The 17,185-nt window shown below is 39.3% G+C and overlaps 1 protein-coding gene across 1 annotated transcript in view; it reads right to left on the bottom strand.

Annotated features, from left to right (window-relative positions):
* Positions 1-17,185, bottom strand: part of ZNF407 (zinc finger protein 407) — a 398,789-nt gene that overhangs the window by 141,256 nt on the left and 240,348 nt on the right. The gene's annotated exons all lie outside the window — the stretch shown is intronic.

The raw sequence follows: 17,185 nt of genomic DNA, 5'->3' as shown, positions 1-17,185 counted from the left end.
CAGGAAATCACTGCTGATAAAATTTGTGGATGACATGAAGATGGATGGAATGGTAAATAATGATGACAGGGCATACATACAGATGATCCGAATTGCTTTGTAAGCTGGGCCCAACCAAATCAAGTGCATTTTAATACAGCCAAATGTAAGGTCATACACCTAGGGACAACGAATGTAGGCTGTACCTGTAGAATGGGGGACAATATCCTGGAAGGCAGAGACTCTGGAAAGAGTCACCATTGGCAAACAGCTCAAGGTGATACTGCTGCAAAAGGGGTAAATGCAATTTGTGGATGTAGTAGGTAGGAGTAGGGAGGGCATTTTGCCTCTCTATACATCATTGGTGAGACCAATATTGGAATACTACGTCCAGTTCTGGTATTCACATTTTTAAAGGATATTGAAAAAATTGGAAAGAGTACAGAGAAGAGCCACAAAAATTATTCATGGGCTAGAAAAGAATGCCACACAGTCAGAGACTTAAATGGCTCAATTTGCTTAGTTTATCCAAAAGAAGATCAAGAGAAGACTTGATCACGGTATATAAGTACCTTCACTGGGTACTAAAAGGCTTTTTATTTTAGAGGAGAGCACCATAACAAGAACCAATGACTAGAATTTAAAGCCAGACAAATTCAAATGAGAAATACGATACATTTTTACCAGTAAGGGTAATTAACCTTTGGAACAAACTACAAATGGAAGTGATGGATTCTCCATCCCTTCATGTCTTCAAATTAATACTGGATACCTTCCTGGAAAGTGTGTGTTACTCTCATATAAGCTATTGGGCTCAATTCTGTATGGAATTCCATGGACTGTGTTATACAGGAGGTCAGACTAGGTGATCTAATGGTCCTTCTGGGTTTATACCTCTGAATCTATGAAAAGTGTGGCTCAACTCTGAAAAATGTCACCATGAGGTTCCATGTTTGTTGTCTTTCTATGACTTCCACAGGAAATGTGCTCAGTTAAAAATGGAATCTCATGGCTCATCAGCAGTAATAAATAATTTGCTTGTCCAATTTTTGCCCTCAGTTACATCTGTGCAACATCATTATTCTGCCTTCACAGCATCACTGTCTGTACGGGGTAGCTAGCAGCAGTGTTCAGCACTGCAGCTGGAGATTACCTAGTAATCCTGTTAATGATGAGTGGGGTGAGAATAGAATACAGCTCCTTTTCCCATCGCTGGGTTGGTTCTGCGAGAATAGGAAGCAGCAACATTCATTTTTGTCATTACAGGAAGTAGATATGCCTCACCTCACAGGGAGCAGGTGTTCTTACATAGCCACTTTACAGAGAAAAGTCACACATGAAGTAAAATGTGGTGTGCACATCATCAAGAGAAACTATGAAATGGTGTGCGGTTGACTCAATACATCGGAAAATTGAGTATTTAACCTATATTATATACAAAGGGAAGTAAGCACACACAAATGGTGTGAGCTGTATAAACTAAATGTGTTTCTAGCACTCTCACTCCAATCCACCTAGCTTCAGATAAGGCATTTTATACTCTAAAAATCATACCCGCTCACCAATAAAAGATAATTTACTGTAGGTTTTCCAATGATATGCATTTCCAGTGATATACGTTTAAGTGTTAGGAATAAAATTTTAATGAGACCAGAAATCATTATCCATGTTTCACAGCACCTTTGCTAGCCCATGGATTCAAAAGTGTAGAATTTGCCTTAAATTTGGGTTAATGATAGGAGGGGACCCCCCCACCCTGGGGGAGGGGGAAGGATTGAATGTCAAGAGAGAACTTTCTGCACTGAAGTCCCAATAAGAACATGGTTTACTGGCGACTTTTATTAGACCCAAATCACGTAAATCATCGTACACTTAGGTTACGCTAATGTTCTGTCATGGAAAAATAACTATTTTAGTAATAAAAGTTTAAAGTGTGTGTAAGAGAAGAAGGGAAACTCTACACAGTGCTGTGGATCTGCTTTCTGTCCTGCCTAGGGTTAATATGAAGAGAGGAAAAAAATGGTAAAATATGAAGCCAGTTTCCCAGCTTCATCTTTCACATTCCTATACCATGCTACAGCAGAAACTAATGAACTTGCTCATCTTTGAAAGCCCTTTTGCAAGCACTTTTCCTTACCTTTAACTCTGATCTTTACAGATTTTCCCTTATGTGTGTGCCAGTTTTACTGGTATAATACTTACACTTTTACTGATTGTGTTCTGATGATTTCTACTGAGAGATACTTAAACCTTTTACAAGTCTAAAACTATTTTATCACTTCTGAGGAAAACTAATAGGGCAGAGTCACTGAATGATAAGAGAGAGAGACCACTGAATTTATTTAATAATCCATGTCCATTTCACAAAAATGGCCTGTGTAATCCTTTTAAAAATAATAACCTGTTCATTTCAGACCTTGCACAATACTTCTCTTTGTCCCTTGTAAGTCTCTCAAATGTCTTATTTTAAAGGAATATATAGTACTCCCGGAAGACATTTTCCCATTTCTATTCTCTTCAACTCCTGTGAGCCCTTGTTCTGTGTGATAAGGCAATCTCCTTCGGGATCTGAGCTGTGTAGTTTCGCACCACGAGTGACAAGGACTCGACTTGAATAACTGCTGTGCGCAGGTTGTAATTATGTCAGCTGGAGTGTTGAACAAGGGGACTGATTAATGTGAGCCCCAGCCCAGGCACAGGCCCTATCAAAACCTTCGTGCAGGCCAGCAGTGGGGATGGGTTAGAGCAGAAAGACAAAACATGCTGTATCGTCCATGATAGATGAATTGCTCCAACAGTCTTCAGGCAGATGTTCCAGGACAGTATAATATACAATTACTCTGCCTTATCACCTTCCCAGGGACAATAAAGCTTCCTCCTTCTATAGCTCATGTGAGTGAAGGCAAAATTAGTTTTACTTTTACAACACTGACTCACTTATCATGTTGCCTTGATTGTGCTTTTACAGCTAAAGAAAACATGTATTCTACTTTAAAACTTAAAAAAACCAAAACCAACCCTCCCCCTCCAAAAATCTTTTATAAAACAAGAGGATTTCTTTGAAACTACTTTGTATCATAGTAACACAATTCTTAAAGGCCTAGATTTACCATGGTACTCTAAGAACATATGGGCTATTCATGTGTTTAATGTTATACATGCGCTTAAGCAACCTACTGAATCAAGTCAAAATGGATGTTTAGTTAAAAATCTGTGTGTTTTGAAGAGGGGTTGCTCATGTGACTAACATATACACTGACAGCTATTTTTAACTAAGTACCCATTCCAAGCGGCGCAGACCTACAAGCCATAACAATTTTAAAGTGAAGCCTCTAGTGTCCATTTTGTGTCCACACACTCTGTCAGAGATCACAGGAACTGACTGTATAACTATTCACTCATGTTTCAGAGGGTAAACAAAATTCCACTCATGTTTCAGACGGTAAACAGAAATGGTCAAGGAAATGGAAAGAAATGTAGGAGCAAAAATTAAATATACATATTTAGGGCCCTACCAAATTCACAGTCCATTTTGGTCAATTTCACAGTCATAGGATTTTAAAAGTTGTAAATTTCATGATTTCAGCTATTTAAATCTGAAATTTCAGAGTTTTGTAATTGTAGCGGGGTCACAGTACTGCTACCCTTACTTCTGTGCTGGTGCTGGTTGTAGTGCTGCCCTCAGATCTGGGGAGCTGGAGAGCGGCAGCTGCTGGCCAGGAGCCCAGCCCTGAAGGTGGTGCTGCCGACACCAGCAGTGCAGAAGTAAGGAAGGCGAAGTAAGGATGGCATGGTATGGTACTGCCACCCTTACTTCAGAGCTGGGTGCCCAGCCAACAGCCGCCACTCCCTGCTGCCCGGCTCTGAAGGCAGCAATGCAGAAGTAAGGGTGGCAATACCACGACCCCCGTAAAATTATGTTGTGACCCCTTTTGGGTAACGACCACCAACAGTGGAAACGCTGATCTCCCCCTTGAAATCTGTATAGTATAGGGTAAAAGCACACAGAAGACCAGATTTCACAGCCTGTGACGTCTTTTTCATGGCCGTGAATTTGGTAGAGCCCTGTACATATTCCTTCTCCGTTATCGCTTATGTTTAGGGTTTGCACTACTGCTGTGTGGGGAACTTTTGAAATTATCTCTGTGCCAACAAGGCTACTTCCACCAAAGTTCAATCAACAAATAAATGAGTATTTGTGTGATGATGAAGAGAAGAATTTGTCTCCCGATATCTTAATATCTTTTTTCTTTCATACTTAGTAGTTATTGCTCAAGAAGTTCCAATTATAATGGGAAAGGGATTCTAAATAGTTCAGCTTGCTTTAAAATTCACCGCTTCCCTCAGTGATGATTTTCTCTCCCTTACTACCTGTTAGTACATTAATGGCTTAATCCAAAGAAGCAGAAATGTATTTGGAAGAACTTATACTTGAAGGTCAAGTTTTTTAAAAACAAAACAGATAAAAAAAACAGGGCTCTGATCCAGCCAACACTTGAAGTCAATGGGGCTACATATACATCCTTAAGTTTTTGCAGGATTGGAGCCAAAATCTGGAGATGTATTTAGTTCTCATGAAAAATCCTGGATTACAAGCCCTGGAGACTAAGGATGGGATTTCAAAAGAAGACTAAGGGAGTTAGTCACTCAACTCCTGCTGAAATTCAATGGAATTTGGGCACTTAACTCCATTAGGCTCCTTTGAAAATCCTCGCCTAAAGCCCTTTACCCAGGAAACAAACAGTGCAGGCTTCCCTACATCATCTTGCTCCTTGTGGTTGCTGCTCCTCCACAAACTCTATGTATGGTAGCAAATACTAAATTCTGAAGCATTCTAGTCTTGTCTAATTTATAGGGAATTAATTTTGTCAACTTACTGCTCAAGGAAGGCATGGATTCCAAGAATCTCTATTATTATTATTTCTACTACAATACGGTAGCATCAAAGGATCCCCATTCCAAGATCCGCAGTACCCCTTGTGCTGGGCACTGTATAAACAACAGAGAAAGCCATCCCTACCTTAGAGAGTTTATAATCTATAATAATAATCTATAATCTATAATCAGACAGGATACATCAGGTGGACAAAACAGACAAATGAAGGTGGAAGAGGTTTGGGAGAATGAGGTACCAATAAAATAGAGTTTAGCAGAAGTCTTTTTTTCCTCTTGATCCCCACAAACTTTTCTTCTTTAATTTATTTTTTTTTTAAAAACACTGCAGTGTTCAAAGAATGGTCAAAATGTTGCTACATCTCTCACTGGACTTCTAGGCGTATCTGTATCTGTAAGCTCTTCAGAACAGGTAGTGGGTGAAATCCTGGCTCCACTGAAGATGGTGGGAATTTAACCATTAACTTCAGTGGAGCCAAGATTTCATCCAGCGTCTTTATTTTGGCATTTGCAGCACCAAGCACACTAGTGCTTAGGAGTGCCAGCAGGAAACACATTACCCACCCTTTGCTTCGCTGGGAGTTTATCTCCCCAGATAACAATGAGGGGAAGCTGCATTGGCTCAAGCACTAGAGGAGGGGCACTGACCATTCTTCCTAGGGTGCCGCTGATGTGCCACTGAAACCAAAATATTTCAGAGTAGTGCAAGGGATATTGAGAGTCTATTGTAGCCATACTGTGACAGTATGGAAGGAAAAGATACAGAGTTCCAAACAAGAAATCAAGTTAGGAGCTATGGCTGGTGGCAGCAGGCAAGAGCATAGCTGCAGCAGGCCAATATTTTAGTTATCCAAAAGGAAAAAAAAAACACTGTAACAAACTACCTTAGTGGTTGATTTACATTATAAAGCTGTTTTTGGAAGGCAAGAGATAGAGATTCTTTCTTTTTTTTAAAATGAAAGTTTAGGTATCTAACTAACCCGTGAGGAAGTTTATTAATGTTTCAGAGACCGCTGGACTGTAAGCATGTGCAGAATTCATTAACCAACCTAACTAGCCCCAGGACTAGCTCATGAACATATATGGGAACTTTTCAGATCAAGCAGCTTTTGAAATATGGTGCTACAGACAAATTAGGAGCCCTTTCAGAAAGTGAAGAACTCATTTTGAAGTCTCTTACCTCACAGATGCCTTGTTCAATTTACTTGAAGGAAGGGAAAGAATTTATCTGAAATTTTTGTTGGTGTTTCAAAATGAAGCTTATAGTGTGAACCACATTGCCTCCTTAACTATGGAGTCACCACTGAGATTCAGAAATCACCTTGACAGAGGGAGGGTGTTTATATAATAAAGTTAAGGGGTTCTGGTGATACCACAATAAACTACCAAAATGATTGTTCAAGTGCTTTATGATGTCACTAGAACTCCTGGAGATATTTATAGGCTTATAACACAAGGGGAAGTTTTATAGTATTATAAACTACAGAGTTTTCTAGCCATGTATCCTTTTAATAGTGATGTTACAGCTAAAAATATAAAAGATAGTACTGCTAAAGAGTGTTAGAAGTGATGTTAATTTAACACTATTTTCAAAAAAAGATTGTTGTTGGTATACAGCACAATAATACAATACCATGACAAGCTGGGTTGTTGTGCTCAGGCAGAAGGAAAAGAAAGACTAAGAGCCAGATTATGATCATATCTGCCTTCAGTAAGGGGCAGAATGTTACTGCGTTGTCCCCAAAGAAGACCAGATAGCTAGCTGTGATTTTGAGAGTCACAGTTCATTTTCTGGCTCCCCCTTTGCTCCAGGGGGAATGCAATCTGCTATTAGGTAGAACAGATGCAGATTACTTTCTCCTCATGTCAACTCACCTGTTGGGAGAGAATGTATTGAGTCAAGGCTCCACCCATGTGGCAAAAGGTGTAAGAGCCCTGTGTAGTTTGCTTTCCCCCCATACTTTGAGTTATGTGGGCGGGGATCCCACAGACCATATGAAAATATAAGCGGTGCATTACAATCCCTTCCTTTCCTGGGCAGGGCACAAGGCGAAGTGATGATCTTGTCCTGAGGTAGCATACACTTCCCCCTGCATATTGTAACAAATATTGCTCCACACTCACGTGTGCAGCCCATTATTTTAAGCCCATGTTTTGGTGATTTAATTTGTGGTTTTGTTGTCATGTTTTGTCATTATTAGCAAAACCTTTTCATAAAACCGAAGTCTTTAAACGCAGTTACGTATAACATTATGGTGTATGTGATTGCAAAGATTCAAAAGTTGCTGTAATACTTGGATTCAAAATATTTTTTTCTTGAGCAAAGAGAGAGAAACTGGAAACTAACATAGAGAATGGTCACCATTAAAATCTGTACAAAAGCCTTAGCAAGTAAGTAGTGATATTCCCTCTAGGGATTAGTGATAATACCACAGTGATATTATCTACTTGCAAAGGCAAAATTATAGATTTTAATGGTGACTATTGAACTATGTAAAGAAAGGTCCAGAAAAGTCTCAAATAAACTCTATGGCCCCCATTCAGACCTAAATCCACCTGGCCAAGCCACATAGGCCAGCTGTGCACTGGCCTGATCTGGAGGTAAGGTTGGCTCAATGAGCAAGACAATAAACAGGTGCTTAGATCTATATTCTGTGTTTACAAAGTCTAGCAAAATGAGGCCCTAAACCATGACTGGGCCCCCTTCATGCCACCGTAATACAAACAAACAAACAAACAAACAAACAAACATTAAACAATACAGCTTGGGAACTATTTTGGGATGGAGTGCTCATGTACATAAGCTCCCTGTCTCCTCCACAACACTATTCTCTGCTTGCAACTCACTGTTTCCCACACTAGGGCCATGCAGCTCATGAAGAAGAAATGCTCAGGATAAAGCCAGTATCAGCCACCTTCATCAGAGCAGAGAGCATGGTCACCTTCATCACAGCTGCTGACTAGCATGGACTAGCAGCTGCAGAGGAACTTTGGAGGTGGCTAGAAGCCTACAAGTTCTCTTCAGAGAAAGAAGAGGAAACCCTTCCTAACAATTGTTTTCCTTCCTTCAGGAACTTATTTCCCTCCCACCTTTATATTTTGTATTTTTAAAAGGTCCCCCAAAGCAGGTTCCCACTCTTTCTGGAATGCCTATTGAACTGGGCTTGCTTTTCCCTTTCTGAACCACACAAGGCTCAGATCAAAGTTGACTTTGGATGGTCTTTTTAAAATAAATTATTTCATTCCAATAGAGAAATACTGTGGGCTCAGCTGATATAAACTGGCCTGGTGCCATTATGCTGAAGTAAACGGAGCTACATTCATTTACACCAGATGAGGAAGTGGTCCTGAGGAAAAAAAACTGAATGTAATTAAGGACTGTATCATAATGCATACAAACATGGGGGTCACATTAAAATTTCACAGGCAAACTTAACTCTGGTATTTCCTAATTTTTGTGTACTTGATTTTGCAAATGTAGTAATGATCTTTTAATGTAGTTTTGTGTTTTTATCTATGTGGTGTGGGGGGGAGGAGAGTTCTTTATTATATGACAATAGCTCTAGGCCTGGGAAATAAGACAACGCAACAGACTAGTGGCAAATATATTATCTATTATTTTCATTTCTAAGGTTTGCATGTCTACCACAATATGTACAGTAATAGCAAACTATCACTCAGGGGATTGTCCATAGCAATTCCTTATAGAATGACCATTCCCAAAGATAACTTTGACCCTTTTATAATGATTGGATTTGGGTCTAAAGAACAGTGAACTAAATACACGTTTATTTTGATTCTACTTTGAGAGGCAATAGAAGAGAAGAGACATACGGTTACTTTTTTTTTCAAAATGACTGTGGTAGTTAATCAGCAATCCCAATGCTTAATTTCTGCTTCAATTGTGCCAACAAACAAAAGAGTATATATGTAGATTTAAAGAGATTTTGTATTTAAACATACAGCAATGAATTTCCTTGAAACTCAAAGAATTTCAAAACATATCAAGTGTTTTTGGCAAAAATAGTATTTTGAAGACCAGAGCTTTCTCACTCATCCTGACGTGAGGGAGGCATTAAAACTTGTATTTATTTTAAATGAAAAAATTTCTAAATAACCCCTTGAAGTTATAATTTACCATTATTAATTAAGAGCCTGAAAGGAATGTTTGTGCTGAATTTGCACATAGCTTACCAACCTGAGCGTGTCTGCAAGAGAGAAAAATATGGTGGTAGCTATGTGGTGGAGAGAATCGAGTTTGAGCAGAGAGAAGATAAAATGTATAGTGCAAATGGAAAACAACATTAGGGTTTCTCTCTCCACTGCAATAGGCATGAGATTTTTTTTTTCCAGATTTGCTGATATCAAATACATTGTGTTTTGGATTGAGAAAATCTGACAGATTCATATGTAGGTCAGTGGCAAGAGGCAGATCTCCAGTAGGAATGATAGATTGGAGACTAGGCACAGTGTTGGATGGCAGGGGGGAGACAGTAAGGAGATGAAAGAGGTCGGGTGCCTGTACAGGCCGCAATGGGAGTGGGTGGGTGGGTGGGGACTGGGCACTGGGTCAAGATGGACTGTAGTGGAAAGAAGTTGGTAAAGGACTAACTATATGGAAATTAATAACATTTATGTCTAACTTCTGCTCTCTGTGACAATGAAGTTAACAGGTTTGCATATGAGTAATGTAGAATTTGAACTTTAAAGGATGACACATAAAAGTTCATCCTCAGGGTACTCATCCAAAAATGGGACTGGGGCAATGTTGCCAATTGTCACAATTTTATCATGAGTTTCAGGATATTTTGTGTTTTTCTTAAAGCCCCAACTAATGGAGTTAGGTGATTGCATGTGAATCAGCTTTCATTAAAAACAAAAATTTCTAGTCCTCATGATTATAAAGAAAAGGTGGAAAATGTGAACTCTAAAGACTAAAAAAATAAAAATCAAATAAAAAGAATCCAATATTTATTGTTTTTAAGCCATTCTCATGATATCTGAAGTTATGATTCATAATATTTGAACGCTTGGGGTTGGGAATATTGCTGAAATCACTGGGGAAACATGCAGATTGCTTATTCATTAAAAAAAACCTGTGGAAGTTGCCTTAGCTTATATGAGTATAGTCTAAGTCCTGCTCTACACTAAAAAGTTAGGTCAGCAAAAGTCACTTGCATCAACCTAGTTGTACATATGCATATAGTCAAATTTCTCTGTCACCAATATAAGTGCCCCATTACAACGCAGTAACATCACATCACTGAATGGCATTGAGCCATGGTCAACCTACTATAGTTGACCAGTGTGAGTGTAGACACTGGGTGACATACATTGACCCTAAACATCCTCCAGCAGCTCTCCCACAAGGCCCAACAGTGACAACTCGAGTTCACAATTGTGAACTCCACTACCCATGAGTTATGCAGAATGGAAGCCACAATACTGGCCACATGCTACAGACATGCTCCTATCTGGAATAGGCAGTAGGATCTCCTGGGCCTATGGAGCAGTAGTAGAAACATGGCCATCTACAAGCAGATTGCACAGGGATGCAGGTGAAGAGATATGACAGGGATCAGCTGCCATGCTGCATGAAAGCAAAGGAACTGCATCAGGCATACAAGAAGGCCAGGGAGGCCAATAGTTGATCTAGTGCCAAGCCACAGACCTGCTGCTTTTATAACAAGCTGCATGCCATACTTGGCAGAGACCCAAGCAGCACCCCAGAGTACCACAGATACTTCCAAGGCGGTTGAGACACGGACTCCTGCCATGAACTGAGAGGAGCAGGAGGAAGAGGAGAAGGATGTGGGACACACAACTGAGGGTCTGGCTATGCTGCGAACCAGGAAGTATTTGAAACTCCACTGCAGTCTAGTCAGTCCTGGCATTTTAGCACGGGTGAGCCCAATGCAGGGGAAGGAATCTAGGATTAAGTGTGTGAATGCATTTCCCATTACAGTGTTTACAGATGGTGCCTGACCCCAACATAGCAAGATACAAGTATCAACTCTTCATTAATTTACTTGTACTAGAAGAGGGAGTGGTACAACAAACAGAGGTAAGTCATGATCTGCTTTTCATTCCCCTGTAGTTAGCTTCGGTGTACGGCTGCATGAGCCAAAGAAGCAAGGAGTAGGCATTATTGGCATTTCCACCGGTAAGGAAAGAATGTCCCAGCTTGCAGATTTCTGAATAGTCCTGTGTTCTTAAAGATGCGAGCATCAAACATCTTCCCTGACCAGCCAATGTTGATGCTGCTGAAGTATCCCTGGTATGCCAATGCTTGCATGCCCACAAAAATGCAGCCCTTTTTGTTGAGGTACTCTGTGACGAGGTGGGCTGGTGCCAAAATAGGGATTTGCATGCTATCTCTTGACAACTGCAGTTTGAGAACCCCAGTTCTGCAAATCCATCAACTATGTCCTGCACATTGCTGAGAGTCACCGTCCTGCATAGCAGAAGACCCCCCACTATGGATTTTCCACCTCTGAAATGATTTCCCACTGAGTGGTAGCAATCTAGCATTGCAAGCTTCCACAGAGCTATCACCACTCGCTTCTTAACTGTCAGTTTAGCTCTCTTTTGGTGTCCCTGTGTTGGAGGGATGCATTTTGATGTCCCTGTACTGCAAGCTCAGCACACAGATCCACAATGTGGTTTTGCACATCCGAAAGTTCTGCAACCGCTATTCATAGTCACAAAACTGAATTACTATGCCATCCCACCAATCACTGCTCATTTCTCAGTCCCAAAAAACAGTGCTCCACCATCTGCAGCTGCTCCATGAACATTACCAACTAACTTGAATTGGTTTTCACAATCTCTCCTCTATGAAATCCTCATGTCCCTCATTGTCGTAGTTTGTCCTGTGGCTCTTCAAATACCGGAGGGTTGTTTGTCCTTTGTTTGCAATGTTCATGACTATAGTACAGACCTGTGTGGGTTCCATGCTTCTGTCTGAGATGGACAGCAGGAAGTAGTGAATAGTTTTGCAGGATTTTTTTTAAAAAGACATGAAAATTATGGAATGGAGACGCTTGAATGATGGGAATCTGACCCTTTACTCCCAGACACCTGAGTGACACCCTACACTGTCAAAATTTACTAAGGGACAGTGCTCTGGACAATGGCACTTTAACACACTCAGATTCCACTAGCTCATAGGCTCTAAAATATACTTCTGAAGTCAAGTCTACCAGTTAGCATGATAGCCTATCAGTAGTTTGGCTTGTCATGTTTCACATTTTTATTCTAAGTCAACGCATGAAATATCAGCAATAGTTTAAGTAAACACAAACACACGTACATGTCTAGCAATAGTATTAAAGAAGAAACCATATTCACCATTAGTTTAAATGCTACCTATGCATTCATTAGAATAACTTACATTGCATTTTTGGGTTATGCTTAAATGTTATGCAAACATTATTTTTAAAATCTAGATGTTGTACAAATGATACTGAGCATTTTATCTGAAAATTTAATAAACACTAAGGGCTTAGAAACTGTTTTGAGACACCTGTGCCTGGGACCCAGGAGCACATACTCACAGAATTTCCCTCTAAAGCTTCTATTCACATCTGTTCTTTATAAGCCTGTTCCTACAAGATTCTGAGCACACTCAGCTCCTCCTAGTGACTTCAGTGAGAGCTGAAGGGTCTCCATATCTTGCTGAAGGCCACAATTGGTCTATTATGCACATATCTTATTACCCCTTACCAGAATAGGTACAGTTTGCCCTAATCCGCTCTTTTAATATGGAAATGTGTGGTTTTGCCTAACACATAGAGTAGTTGTCATTTAAAGTCAATATCAACCTACAGCTAGCCATGGTGGTATCACACAGGTGTTTCCTGCTATAAGTACAGGGAAACAGCATGGCATCTTAAATATCACCATGGAGCAACTATATGTAAATGGTGAATTTTTAATGACAACCACTGCATTCTACCATTTCATTCTAGAGATCGGCCTTACACACTTTCCATTTTGGCCTTAAATAACTAAATACTGTTATGTCAGAATCTGCAATACTCCTTTGCTATTCTTATTATAGCCAAGGTGTACAGCAAATGTTGAGGTAATAGTATCAAGGTGGCTGAAAGGTTATTAAAGGCAACTATAGTACATATAAAAGTAAACACTTACTTTGCACATTTTTATGACATGGGTGCAAATCCTGGAGTGTGTTAATAAGTCCATATTTTACAACTTATGAACATAGACAATAAGTCAAAAGGAAATGGGAACTCCCTAGGGATGCTGTCCAAAAAAAAAAAAAGGAAAGGAAAGAAAGAAAAGTAGCCCCTATGGAGTCACTCGTCCTAACTCAGGATGCTTTTGCTGCTGAAACTACACAATGAATCCTTCTGCAGTTGGAATTTCAGATGCAATAATCCCTTACGGAGTGTTGTCTAATTATTTTATTATGCATAATAAATGTAAAATATTTATTTTAGTTTACATAATTATATTAAATATGCATGCTATTTATCCTGAGTCTTGTAAGACATCCTTCACAAGTGATGTATTTTTCAGAAAGGTGCATTTATGGAATTAATGCTGTTTGGCCGGTCTGGCTGTTTATTTTGTAAAGCTTGTAAAAAGTCTCATAGAACATTTTGTCAAGCCTCTGGATGCTGCCTTCCATTTTTTCCTGAGTAGTGTGTGTAAAATGAAGAGTGGATTGTAAACTGTTCAGTGGGGCCCCAGAGGAATAAATGTCATTTTCTTTAATTAAAGAACAGTGGTGACATACAGTAAGTTAATGTTAAACCTGTCATGAGATCTCATGGTCACAGTAAGTTATGGCAATGTGTGGTAAACACATCATAAGACTAATCCTACATTTCTCATGCACTCTAAATTCCTATAGACTTCAATCGTGTGCTAGAAAAGCAGGATCGGGCCTTATATGATCAATGACAAATTAACTTAACTCTATTTTGTACTAAGATGTACATGTTCTTCTACAGTGAATGGATATTATTATATGTCTAAGAAATGGTGATAGTTATAGGAAACAGTAAGTTCTAATGGGCTCAGACTTAAGCCAAATGGTTCAAATCTGGATAACCACAAGTAGGCTCCCAAATCTACTATTCAAAGTTTATGGACATAGCCCCGTTTCAGCAAGTTCCAGGACACCTTATTATTCACTGTGCCACATAGAAAATGCAAATAATTTTTTTGTCAGTAGAACTCCAATGTCAGGCAATTAAAAAAGTTTAACCACATAACACTTCTCTCTTAAATGACATAGAAATCTAGGATAACGATTGCAGAAGTAATAGAGGAAGAGGGCCCTATGAGACCAATTCTGTACTATAAAATTATGGTGAACATTAATTAAGAATGAATAACTTTTTTGTATAATGGAGTATATTGATTTAATAATGGAAAAGACATATTGTGATTTGAGATCATAAATGCAGAGAAAAGCATATATATTTACATTTAAATAGACTGAAGGAGTCATTGGCTAAATTAATAGTGCAAACTTGAAAAATAGATCCAGGCTGAAAAGACCAATTATATCTCTTTTTTGAAACACATCCAAATGAGAATTGTTCATATTTTAAGATTTTTTCTTATTTCATAAATAATAATTATTCACACTATTGCCGGATACATAAAATTAGAAGATAATTTCTTTGCCATTGAGGTAATGTATTTTTGCATTATGAATTTAGAAGTCTAAAAGTAAATATCACAAGGTCAAAATGCAAATGACTCCAAATGTAAGATAAAATACTGCACAATTTTGGAGTTACAGTCATAAACACAGCTTATATAAACAAATCAATCAAGTATATACAATCCAATGCAACACTTGTTTTCTTTTTGGGAATATAGATTTCATTACGAATTATATAATTTGTGTGATAAAATTCTGAAAGTAGTTTATTATTCACTTGGGCACACCACAGTCATTCAAGCCTTTCCCTAGTTAAGGAAGGAATTTCCCTGCTGACTGTGAGTTATTGAGAATATTTTCTCCTTTTTAGTCTATCCAGCCCAAACCAATCTTTTCCCCTAGATGTCTTATAGTCTATTCCACTTTAGTGTCTGTTGCTTATAAAAATGATGAGCGATATGTGCTTATGCAGTTGCAAAACAATCCACATTTAAATCACAAGAGTTTCTAAATTCATATTTATTCTTTTATTAACATCCTTTCATCTTAAAGCTTCTCAAACTGCCTTACAGAAGATGAGCTCTGTTGAGCTTAAAACCTGGTCTCTTTCACCAGCAGAAGTTGGTCCAATAAAAGATATTACCTCACCCAGCTTGTCTCTTATGGAATGCATGCAGAGATCATGTAATTCACCTCTGAAAGCAGATGTAAAAGAGTGCAAGCAACACTACTGTATTTCTACACACAAACTAAAGAATACTCCTCTCATTGAAATGAAAGTGATTACAATTAAAAAGTCTGCATTCGCCAAGAGTTACCACAAAATAGTATTTAAGGAAGTCCAGCAAGGACCTAACCACTTGTTCTGGGGGACCTTAGAGTAGACTGACACGATATAATTACCAGCATGAGAGTTTGAGCAGAACACATGAAAGTTAACATGTTTACTACTGCAAAAAGTTCTCTAATGCCTACAAATAGTTACAGCCTCAATTTCATGTTCTTCCAAAGGGTGGCACCTACAATAACACATGCTGAGGTGTTGGCTTACAATTGAAGAGCCTCACATGTTGAGTCCCAGCACAGGAGTGAGAGAACTAAGAGGAGGACAATATGTTAGCCACTTTTTTTAAAGAAAGGAAAGGAAAGGAAAGGAAAGGAAAGGAAAGGAAAGAAGAAGATGCAGTGGGGAAAACATAGCTGCCAACAACCTTGGCTATTATCCCAGGACTGTGGAAGCTGGCAGGCAGATAGAGAGATGCTGAACTCTAAGCACAGCGGTCCCACTCCTGGCTCCTCAGCAGCTTTGCAGGGTGCCTCTCTGCCTCTCAACTGCAGCAGCAACAGCTCTAATTTCTGCCAGCGCTCATAAGGAATCTCCTGCTGGACAAAGAGTCGGTCACCGTGGCCCAGAAGGGAGCTGTGACAGAGGAGATCTGAGATACTATAGTCCTGGGACAATTATTTCCAAATAAACAAGGAAGTGGGGGCTGCCAGAGGGTTTTCTATGCACTCTGATGAATTTTAGGTTATTTTCTTTGCTCTGTCTCTTCTCTAAGAAAATAACTACAAACACACTAGAATACTTATAAAAACCTTCTATGTCCTGGGATCTCTAGAGTATTTGGAAAATTGTCCCTGGCCAGCAGTTTAGCTTCATTCACTACACATCTTATCGGACACAATATTTACGACACCATGGCACCTTTTCCAAACCTGAAGTAGAGGTCTGTGTAGCTTGAAAACTGGTCTCTTTCACCAACAGAAGTTGATCCAATAAAAGATTGTCTAGGACCAACACAGCTACAACAACACTGCAATCAATATGTAAGATATGCATTTTGTGTCACGAGCAGTGAAAAAGGTAAAGCTCTAGAGGAGCTGTCCATTCATTCACTGTGCACCCAGGGCCCAATCCCGCAAACTCTTACATGAGCAACGAGAAGCACTCCCATTCACTGGTGATTTCAAATGAATCTCATTAGATCACCAAAACGTTTTCTTATTTCCTAGTTGAGGCCAATGGGACTACTCCTCTGAGTAGGGACTGCTCATGAGAGTGAAGGTTTGCAAGATGAGGCCCCTTTTAAGGTGCATTGGGAATGGGAGAGCATTCCTCAGGAGTCTTTACATCTTGCCATATTCACTGCAATCCTTGTAAGTCCTCACCTTCTATGTGCCTCTTCGAAGGTGAACATTCAGTAATGTAGAGCCCAACACAAACCCTACCTTCACTGCCTAATCCAAAGCTCATTGAAGTCATTGGAAAGACTCCAATTTACTTCAGTGGAGCCCTCAATTTGCATTTGTAAGGCAGAAACTGTATAGCTCCTAATGCATGCAGTACAGGAGCTTCCTAGTATCTACTTCATGCTGTGTGGGACAGGGCACTCTGGAAGCGTCTAACCTTTATTATATTTTTTCTTTTTTAAACACTAGGAAATTCCATTAAAAAAAGCTATGTTAAAAGAACATTATGGTTGTACGCTTAGCGCTCAGAAGTCAAGAAATGCTGCAGAATTGCACTCACAAGTTTAACTTTCCCCTTGTGTATATGCACTGTGATAACCTTTAATGACATGATCACATACTCTTTCCCAAATATATTATCCATTTCTAAAACTTTGAAAGTTAATTCTCGTATGCTGCATGTGAATGATTTTCGTGCAC

This window comes from Mauremys mutica, chromosome 2 (assembly GCF_020497125.1).
Source record: "Mauremys mutica isolate MM-2020 ecotype Southern chromosome 2, ASM2049712v1, whole genome shotgun sequence".
In the NCBI taxonomy this organism is placed as follows: Eukaryota; Metazoa; Chordata; order Testudines; family Geoemydidae; genus Mauremys; species Mauremys mutica.
Note: the sequence above shows the minus strand (reverse complement) of the source record. Positions and strands in the feature narration are given on the sequence as shown.